Source organism: Haliotis rufescens, unplaced genomic scaffold (assembly GCF_023055435.1).
Source record: "Haliotis rufescens isolate VD_foot unplaced genomic scaffold, xgHalRufe1.0.p SCAF_8, whole genome shotgun sequence".
Lineage (NCBI taxonomy): Eukaryota > Metazoa > Mollusca > Gastropoda > Lepetellida > Haliotidae > Haliotis > Haliotis rufescens.
The window spans coordinates 21651217-21659741 of NW_025964372.1; positions in this window are offsets into that span (position 1 = coordinate 21651217).

The following is an 8525-nucleotide window of genomic DNA, read 5'->3' on the forward strand; positions in this document are numbered from 1 at the left end:
CGCGGCGCCTTAGACAACTATATATAGCAACGTGCATGTGTCTGGCTGTCTCTGTCGCTCTGTGCGCTGGTTGTGTAGTGCTAGCCCCCGGGAGACCTTGCCCCTCGAGGACATGAGTACCCAACTCCGACACAGTATGCCGACTACGAGTCGACCAATCCTTAATCCCGAGCGCCAGGCATGGAACGTATATCTTTCAACGTCTTTTGGGAGACCCTCTATTTCGGTTCGGTCCGATGTATTATTCTTTTACGGAATATGCCGTGTGGACCCGAGTATCTTCGACCATAAGGAAATAGAATAAAGGTAGCAAGATTCGTTTTCCTTTATACAGCAATGATCAAATTGAACGATGGATAAATGATGTAAAAGATACGTGAACGAAAACAATCACGAAAGGCAATAATTATGTTTCAAACCTACTTAATACAGAAAACACATTAACATGAACATATATACATGTTGGTACTGTTACCATGGAAAGAATCTCTGGAACTTGGCCTGGGGTTGATTGTATAAACTAAGAAACTATAGAAACGATACAACCACCTTGTCCTGAGCTCCTCAACAGTGCCGCTTCAGTGTCTCCACTGTGAAGAGTTGTGATTGGTTCAAGCGCATAACCATTTACCGTAAATCATTGAACAAACGCTCGTTAGGTCCGAGGTCCCGGGGCCCTGCGTTTATTCAAGGCAGTTGTTTACATTTTTTTTCAGAAGGGGATTTTAACATCAAAGCCTTGTGTTTTGCTCACGTTCTGTACCTCAAACTTATATGGTATACGGTATGTATTCTTACATTAATTGGTAGGATTCACGGTGAATGTGGAGTGAGTGAGTATGGTTTTACGCCGCTTTTAGCAATATTCCAGCAATATCACGGCGGGGGGCACAAGAAATGGGCTTCACACATTGTACCCATGTCGGGAATCGAACCCGGGTCTCAAGCGTGACGAGGGAACGCTATAACCACTAGGCTACCCGACCGCCCCCGGTCAATGTGGAACCTTACGTAACTGGATTGTGTAGACTAAGGCAGAGGGCCGTTGGACCCGGCCTCTGTTCAAGGAGAGCGTTTATTCACGGATTTACGGTAACTAATTAACACAAATCTTAAAAGCATTGATAAAATGGTGCGATTTGAAGTTAAATTACTGAAATAAAAGTGAAATTCTTTTTTTACGTACACTATCATTTTAGATTTTGAATCAGCGTACGAAATATGATTTTATTTGTGTCCCGCATACCACACTGCTGAGTCCCGAATGCCCTCTAAATAGAGCCCCGAATCCCGCGTACCAGAAAGGAGTTGACAGTCTCAAAACATGGAGTATTGATGCTCACCTGTCCAACATTGATACGTTATCACGGCAATTCCAGCCCACGTTCAGCTGCAAGGGAGGGAACTCTACAGATCTATCTACCACGTGCATTCAACTGCTCATCAACATGTAATCCATTGATTCTATACGTTCATAAACAAACGAAACATAACATTGCTTTCAACAAACTGTAAACAAAGTCATTCCATCATCAACAATTTTAATTGACAAGGATGCCTGATTATTGAAACCAAGTGAACAAATCTCCAAAACCATAATGTTTTCGAAACATTCTTAACAAATATATCAGCTAAAAAACATAACACAAAAAATCATAACATTTCCATTTGTATGCAAATAAAATATAAAAAATTGAGAAAAAGCACAATCGAAAGCTCTGTCGAACCACGATTCACATGACAATATAATCTCTGAGGATGTTAACATTTTTGAAAGTAAGTTAGTTTTTCTGTGGCAGCAGTGGCACGGTGAGGCAGCCTTAAATGTAATCAAGGGAGTCCACACAAGGGCCAGCTTATATATAAATATAGATTTCCTGGAATAAAATGAAAAAGTACAATGCTCACGTTAGACCATAGTTATGACATTAAAACATATTTTCCAATATTAGAATATTAGACCATAGCACTGATATTAGTCCATGGGGCAACTATTAGACCACAGTGCCAATATTAGACCACATAGTGCTGCTATATTACACAATAATTCCAACAATAGACCATAGTACCAACATTATACCATGGTGCCATCTGTAGACCATGGAGCCAACATTAAACTGTGGAGCAATCATTAGACCATGGAACCAAAATTAGACCATGGCACCAACATTAGACCACGGTATCAACTTTAGACCATGGTGCCAACATTAAACAGTGGAGCAAGCATTAGACCATGGAGACCAACATTAGATTGGTACCAACTTTAGACCATGGTGCTAACATTAGACCCTGGTTCCAACTTAAGACCACAAAGCCAACATTAGACCATAGTGCCAGCTTTAGACCATGGTACCAACATTAGATCATAGTGCCAACTTTATACCACGGTACGAACATTAGATCATGGTGCCAAAACTATACCACGGTGGCAACTTTAGACCATGGTACCAAGTTGGTACTACCAACATTATACCATTGTGCCAACCTCAAGCAATCTCCCTGGACCATCATACTGACACTGATATGTGCTGATCATGGCATCAGGGGGTGGGGGGTGGAAATAATACTGACACTGATATGTGCTGATCATGGCATCAGGGGGTGGGGGGTGGAAATAATACTGACACTGATATGTGCTGATCATGGCATCAGGGGGTGGGGGGTGGAAATAATACTGACACTGATATGTGCTGATCATGGCATCAGGGGGTGGGGGGTGGAAATAATACTGACATATGGCCGATTGAACACCATTCAACGAATAGAGCATAACTGCAGTTCTTCTTTGCCAGCAAACTCATGAAATAACCTGATCCATGGGTGACCATATGAAGGTTCCCACTGTGTCCCCAAGTAACATGTTCTTTTGTGCAATACGAGAAAGACTGTTGAGCAAAGTGTGTTCATGAATTGGTGCTAATTATACTTTAAACCTGGAAATATTCAATATCGGAAAGCAATGTTACTCAACACACTACCACATGTGTCTGTGTCCAATTTTTTACCAAAGAAGCATCAGAACTTTTGTATTCCCTTATTTCAGCACTGACGTAGGAACTAAACTGACCCGAATTATATGAAAATATAAAAAAACAGCCAAAACTCCTAGCTGACAGATAATTTCCAATATGATATCTTGACTTTTTAGGTTTCAATTTTTTATTGCTGTTTATTTCACTTATATTAAATTTGTAATAAAACCAAAGCCACCTGACAATATCAGGTTTATTATTCTTTTCAACCAACACCCTGACAAAGAAAGTGTGAACATCAATAAGAAAATGGAGTGCCATAACATGATATAAACATCATAAAATATCATTTGTTAATGTTCTCTTAACAACACGGGGCAAGACACTTCATCCTTTTAATAAATATCATCATTGCCTGTTTTAATGACTGAGAATCAAGGGTACAGAAGCTCACCTATATACAACACAATCACACAAACATTTCCTGCTTAGAAAACAACTAGAAAAGGCTGTGACAAATAGCACTACATCGATAACAAGCTGATTACAATCTTAACTACTCTATCAAACTAATCAAAATGAAATCTACAATATATTGTACTTTATATACAAATCATTCAAAATTTCACACAAAATAGAATGGTTAAAGAAAGAAATTGTCGTATTCTTTTGGTTCAGTGTTGATCTGAGTATAATTTAAAAACATGAATGCTTAAAACAAGGGTTTCAGCAAGATTAAATATGTTTAAGAAAATTTAAATAAATTTTCTTTTAGCAAATAAGAAACTTGGCATGTCTGTAGACTAACTAAAAGCTTAGTCTCATTGGAAATATGAGATTCCAATTTAATGAAAAACATTTCGAGACTGTTATGAAAATTGTCAAATATTCATATTTCTGACTAGCATTTTTTTCAATCTTACACTTACAATAGTTTGATGTGGCCATGACAGTGAAAGGTTAACTGAGAGTATTTAATGAGCAAATTTAGCTTTGAGCATGACCTGGGCCCACCATATGTTTGTAACATCTTCACCTAAATCTCCTCAGAGAGTCAACTGGAGCCAAAACACTTTGTGTTTAGTAATGGAAACATAAACTCAATGTTTTACTCAAGAGAAATGACACATTATGCCAGAGCTATTTTCATTCTACCTGACTGACAACAGTCATAAAACTACATCATGAATAGATCATGTTGCTTTTCCTGTCAGTAACATGTTTTCATCTTGTGACCTGAGCAAGTGGACATTTTCATCATGCATAAAAACCTTTAAAATAAATCTGCATTTGACTGTATCAATTGTCTTGGAACAATGTTGTCTGTTTGTTGTTTAACGCCGCACTCGGCAATATTACAGCTATATGACGGCGGTCTGTAAATAATCAAGTCCAGACCAGACTATCCATTGAATAACATCATGAGCATCGATCTACTCAATTGGGATACGATGACATGCATCAACCAAGTCAGTGAGCCTGACCACCTGATCCCGTTAGTCGCCTCTTACGACAAGCATAGTCGCCTCTTACGTCAAGCATAGTCGCCTCTTACGACAAGCATAGTCGCCTTTTACAGCAAGCATGGGTTGCTGAAGACCTATTCTACCCGGATCTTCACAGGGACACAATGTTGAAAATGTTGGTTTTTGCCGCTTTCTGTTTGTGTGTTTAAGGGAGTGTGAGAGGTAATGTGTTATTGTCATACAACGGAGACTACCACAGCCTACACTCGACCTTGCTGCTCGGTCAGACATGTGCAGAGTTGTGTCCCTTGGGCACGCCTGAAACCTATGATTGTGGGTACCTGGTTCGCCCCGATTATGTTTCTAGGTTTGTCAGCACCATACCCGTGCTCGTGGGTTTCACCGAAGTGGTAAGCGTCTGAGACCTGCATCACTTCGGGCTTTCCTCCCACATTAAGCTGACACGCCGTGATATAACTGGAATACTGTTAAAAGCGGCGTTGAACCCAACTCACTCACCCAATCATTTGACCTTCTAATTCTGACCTCATCATTGTCAACATATTCAATTTTGATTATTGCAGCATAAAAGTATTAACATATTTATTCAATTTTTTTACATTATGTCTCTTTTAGCTGATTACAACTTCTTTCCATTTATAAAACACAAAATAAAAAATAAACTTCTGCTTCATGTAATGAGTAAATCTGAAAATTAATAATGGGTGTCTTCACAAGACGCCTTAATCCCCATGCTTAATTAATACGTCTGTTGCAATGGGGTAGCCTAGTGGTTAAAGATCCGGGTTTGATTACCAACACGACTACAATGTGTGAAGCTCATTTCTGGAATATTGCTAAAAGGGGCGTAAAACATACTCACTCACTAAGGTTTAATTTCTATCATTCCATAATGGCAAATGTGCAGATAACTTAACAGACAATTTACATTCACATACATGCTTGCCACAAAAAGTGACTGTGCTTGTCGTACAAGGCGACTAACGGGATCGGGTGGTCAGGCTCGCTGACTTGGTTGATGTATGTCATCGATCCCAATTGCGTGGATTGATGTTCATGATGTTAATCACTGGATTGTCTGGTCCAGACTCGATTATTTACATACCTCCATTGTGCTGAAATTTTCATGAGTGAGTGAGTGAGTATGGTTTAATGCCACTTTAGCAACATTCCAGCAATATCACAGCCGAGGACACCAGAAATGGGCTTCACACATTCTATCCATGTGGGGAATCAAAACGGGTACTTTGGCGTGATGGAGATTTTCATGAATATGAATTTGAATTAAATTATTGTTTGTGACATAGTATGAGTAACTTTTTCTGTTGATGTAATTTATTATAGGTAAATAAACAGTTATAAATATTTGGAAGAAATATTACAAATTTGCATAAATCTTTCTACGGTAACTATTTCTTTCTAAAATTTACATATTTACATTACATTTTTCAACAATTTGCAATGCCTGAGTATTCAAATCATGTATCATTTAGGTATAAATGAAGCATAATAGTTATATCTTGATATGTAAACAGTGAAAGAAACAATATAATGTAATGTTTCGATATTTGTTACATGTGTGATCACAGAGCTCCAGATTAAGCTTTTGGTGTTGTTCGCATTTTACCCATGCATTTTAAAATCATTTGTATTAAAGTTGTATATTTAAAAACATTTATTCATCTAGTTCCTGCAAACTGGTGTCATGTGGGTTTGAGAGCTTTATAGGACTCAAAAATACCACGATACTTCCACAAGAAAGTGTGATGGCAAATGATCATGATGTAACTGTCATCGTGGAGTTTGGCAAGGTTGACGAAATGCCAACTTATAATTTCAAAATAAGTTGCTGATTTGCTTATCGAATACGCAGGGTAACTTCACAATATTTTGATGATACGCACAAGTTTTATTTTTGTAGCGTATCTGTAATGTTCGTTGCGTATTTGATACGCTTGAATTTTATTTTACTGCATATTTCTGCATTATATTTACACAGATACTCAGCTTATCAGGAGCTCTGAGTGATCTGTGTAACCAAATACCTTAGGTACTCTTGAAAAAAGCATTACCAAACATGGAGACGTCCCTGTCACCAGGGGAGGTAATCCGGATTACTTTTGTTTAAGAGACCTGTGAACAATACCAGGACTATAAGTGTTGACGTCCTGCGAATAAACCACATGATATACTGAGAGAAACAAATAAAAGTATGAAAGTATAGGGAAATAAGCTTTACTGTCAGTACATTTGAAATAACGTGCATACAAATTCAACACGTCAGAATCTCATGTTGAGATGTGTTTCCGTCCATTGATCCAGCTTGTATTTGGTAGACACGGCTGGAAACCAGTGATAGCATATCATGTTACTGTGTCTAAAACTAAATGTTCCCTTTTTAATTTCCATCGGTATATGTGATTCTTCGTTTTATGGGCACGTATGTGTCATTAAACTTTCAGGCATTGGTAATATTCCTAATAAAACATCATAAAACATATACACAAATATAACAAATGTTATATTTGTGTTAACACTTTCTTAGTAAAGTACTGATTCAAGTACTATTTTGGGTTAAGTCCAATTCGCAGAGCCGTGCCAATTTACACTTGTCAGAGGGGTACACAAAGTATGTGATCTAAACTACCAGTTGTCAGACTTTCATTTTGTGGATGCCGCGAGGCTGAGTGGGTTAGATCGCTGACTTTGTGTGCTGGCGATTAGGTGCATCACTCTGGCAGTGAGGGTTTAATCCTGGATGGGACTCAACCCAAAAATGTACTAGAATCTGTACTTTACTAAGAAAGTGTTATCCCTAACATAACATTTGTTGCATTTGACCACTTTCTAAATGGCATTGTGTGTTCATATATGCAAATAGTTTTATAATATTGATGCCATTCTAACACAAATATTTCAATATTTCAGTACACTTCCCCACAAAGGCTCAGTTGAACCACATATACTACTCAAAACAAGTTAAGGAACATCCTCAATTGGAAGGCAGTGTGTAGCAATACCCACCAATCATGACAGAGTAACTACAGGCATATGAACATATCGGGTGTTACTTTACTTCTTTTGAGCAGTATACATATCACTGCATAGAAAAAGCATGCAACTTGTGGGAATACAATAAATATAGTCCAGCTTAATATACAACTTGCATACATACACAATATGATAGGAGATGAGTGATTGTATTGGGAATAACACGACTTGAAATGCCTCTGTATGTCCAGGGCTCACATTTCGGTAAACCTACAATCGTGATCTCATATTACCCACTCATAAAGATTTCCTTTCCATCAAAATGAATTTGGGGGCTTTCTTTTTCATGTCAGTCAGTTTTTCAACGTTGAATTTCTCGCAAACTCTTTTCGTAATCAATGGGACTGACGGCGGCCATGTTGTTTATATCGCCAACCCACATTGAGGCTGGTTAGTAACTCACATTCTGATTGGTCGGTTAGAGTAGGGTATAGGGCTGGGACGAGTCCAAATTTACTACCCAGGTACCCGACCCCCTATTACCTGACCCTACCCAGGTATCCACTGCAGGTCTCAAGAGTTGGTAACACAATGTCAAATTGGGAATAGTTAAACTGTAGCCCTGGCAAAAACTGTTTAGATACATGTATGAAACCAAATCATGTGTACACTGAAGTTGACTAAAGCTTTATCTTTACTCAAACATATACAAGTCAAAAGGAATGTGTGCATCATCAGAAAGAAATGCGAACATAAGCGACTTGTAGTGTAACCACTGAGCTATAGTGAGTTTTTTTCATTAAACAATATATGTCACATAACTAACCACGGGTCCGGGTAGTACTGTGGGTACCCAGGTCCTACTCAGGACCCACCCGACCCGAGTACCCGAGTTACCCGTCCCAGCCCTAGTAGGGTAGCAAATCAAATTGGCTAATGAATATCAAGGGCTTGTAATTTACTGATCACAAGAACCACGGGAATGGACCCAGGGCTTAGTGTAGGTTTACTGGAATGAGAGTACTGGAGACATGGAGGATGCTTGAACAGTTATATCATGGCCTCATGGTCTCAT